Source organism: Artemia sp. Qi Xiang Cuo, chromosome 5 (assembly GCF_049724085.1).
Source record: "Artemia sp. Qi Xiang Cuo chromosome 5, ASM4972408v1, whole genome shotgun sequence".
NCBI lineage: Eukaryota > Metazoa > Arthropoda > Branchiopoda > Anostraca > Artemiidae > Artemia > Artemia sp. Qi Xiang Cuo.
Genome location: NC_142798.1, coordinates 8,038,625 through 8,041,723, shown reverse-complemented (window position 1 = coordinate 8,041,723; position 3,099 = coordinate 8,038,625).

Here is a 3,099-nt window from a genome sequence, read left to right as displayed (position 1 = left end):
CACCATCCGATTCAGCGAATCAGAAAACCCTACTATAGGTGTTTCAGCCTCCTATCTTCAAAAATGTGGAATTTTTTTTTGGCCAGAAGAAAGATCACGGATGCGGGTTTATTTGTTTTTGTTTTTTTTTTAGGGGTGATCGTATCGATCCAGTAGTCCTAGAATAACGTGAGAGGTCTCATTCGAACGGAAATTAAAAGTTTTAGTGCCCTTTTTAAGTGACCAAATAATTTGGAGGGGAAATCGGGCCTCTCCAACGTTCATTTTTTTCCCAAAGTCAACCAATCAAAAATTTTAGATAGCCATCTTGTTCAGCATAATCGAAAATGTAATCAATATCTTTTTGATGATGACTTAATCCCTCACAGTTCCCGGGGGAAAGGCTGCAAGTTATAAACTTTGCCCATTGTTTACATATAGTATTGGTCAATGGGAAGTATACAGACATTTCAGGGGGGATTTTTTTTTCTCGTGGAAGGGGGGGGGGCTCTGAGGAGGGTGTTACGGGGGATTATCTTTACACGGAGGATGTTTTCTTAGGGGAAGGGACATTTCTATGAAGGGGGCGCCAGATTTCCCAGCATTATTTAAAAAACGATCAGAAACTAAATTAAAAAAAAGAAGTTTTTCCAACTGAAAGTAAGGAACAACATTAAAACTTAAAACGAACAGAAATTATTACATATATGAGGGGGTTCGCCCATTTGTCAATACCTCGCCCTTTACGCTAAAGTTATTTTTGGTACTTTCAAAAGAGCTATCTATTCTAATTAAGTGGCCTTTGTGATTCAGGGGTTTGTGATTCGAACAAAATTCAAACTTTAGCATAAAGAGTGAGGTACTGACTAGGGGCAAACTCCCTATTATACGTAATAAAAATATACGAATATAGAAGGTTGTTACGTCAGTTAATTCGTAAGTTGCGTCAGAAAAAAATTCGAGAAAGTAATTTAGCCAAAAAAGTAAAATCAATATACAAATTTCGTTTTAATTATTCATGTACGGTGATCCAAAATCAAAGCTGCATTAATTCTAAAAATGTTCAGAATATAATTAAATAAACAAGTTTTTTAACTGAAAGTAAGGAGTGACATTAAAACCTAATACGAACATAAATTGTTCCGTATATGAAAGGGGCTGTTCCCTCCTCAACGCCTCGCTCTTTACGCTAAAGTTTGACTCTGTCACACAAATTTATTTTTTGAAACAATAAAAACTGTAGCATAAAGAGCGAGGCGTTGAGGAGCGGTCAGCCCCTTTCATACACCGAATAATTTCTGTTCGTTTTAAGTTTTAATGTCGCTCCTTACTTTCAGTTTAAAAAAAAACTTGTTTTTTTTAGTTTAACTAATTAAAAAAAAACTTTTTCCCATTAAAGACTTTTTCCCATTTCCCCATTAAAGTTTTTCAAAGAAAAGTAAAGAAACCCATTAAACCAAAAATGATCAAAAATAAATTCAAACAATCTACCAAGCGTGAAACTACCACAAATCAGCATCGATAAATAAATAAAACCAAAAATGAACAGAAATTACAATAAATAACCAAGTCAAACTCAAAACGATCAGAAATTAACATGAGTAGGGTTCAAAATCCCTATGCCATCCCAAGGCCAGAACATGATTTGCACTTTACAGAAAAAATATAAATGTTTTTACTTTTATTACTTTAATAAATCAAGTAACATTAACATTTGATTACTAAATATCAGTATATGTATATTAAACTGACAATGCACATTCATTTGTATTTTTTTGTATTTGAGGGCTATGAGGGGGTTGTCATCCTCAAAGACCTAATTTCCAGAACTTTCAACTACGTTAAACAAAATGGCTATCTCAAAATTTTGATTAAATATGTTTGAGAAAATGGTGGGCGTGAGAGGAGCGTTCGTTGCTCTCCAATCACTATCAACTATTAAAAAAGGCACTAGCCCTTTTAATTGCCAATCGAGTGAGCCCTTTTGAAGTTTCTACGACAACGCTTTCAATAGAAACCTTATATGCCTCCAGGGAATAACTTACAACCGTTGCCCTGAGGGCTGGGGGCGATTGTCATCCTCAAAGACCTAATTTCCAGAGCCTAAAACTACTTTGAAGAAAATTGCTATCTCAAAATTTGATTGGATGTGTTTGGGGAAATGGTGGGCGTGAGAGGAGAGTTAGTTGCCCTCCAATCACTTCCAACTACCAAAAAGGGCACTAGCCCTTTCAAATTCCAATCGAATGAGCCCTTTTCGAAGTTTTTATCCTATAAAAACCTTATATGCCCCAGGGCATAACTTATAACCCTTGAACTGAGGGCTGTGAGGGGGTTCTCATCCTCAAAGACATAATTTCCGGACCTTTCAACTACATTGAACAAAATGGCTATCAAGAAATTTTTATTGGATATGTTTGGTGAAATGGTAGGCGTGAGAGGGGGGTTACTTGCCATCCAATCACTTTCGACTATTAAAAATGGGCACCAGCCGTTTCAATTTCCAAACCAATGATTCCTTTTTGAAGTTTCTACGACAATGCTTTGTATAATAAAAAAAAACCATATATACCCCAGGGAATAATTTACAACCCTTGCCCTGAGCGCTGTGGGAAGAATGTCATCCTCAAAAACATAATTTCCAAACTTTTTAACTACGTGGAACAAAATGGCTATCTCAAAATTTTGATTGGATGTCTTTGGGGAAATGGTGGGTGTGAGAGGGGTGTTAGTTATCCTCCAATCACTTTTGACTATTAAAAAGGGCACAAGCTCTTCTAATTTCCAATCGAATAATTCCTTTTTCGAGTTTCTAAAATATCACTATCTATAAAACCTTATACGCCCCCAAGGGAATAACTTACAACCCTTGCCTCGAGGGCTCTGAGGGGGTTTGTCATCCTCAAAGACCTAATTTCTGAGACTTTTCAATACGTTGAACAAAATGGCTGTCTAAACATTTTGATTGGGTGTGTTTGGGGAAAAGATGGGCATAAGAGGGGGGTTAGTTGCCCTTAAATCACTTTTGACCATTGAAAGGACACTAGCCCTTTGAATTTCCAATTGAATGAACCCTTTTTCAAGTTTCTATGACAAACCTTTGAATAAAAACCTTGTATG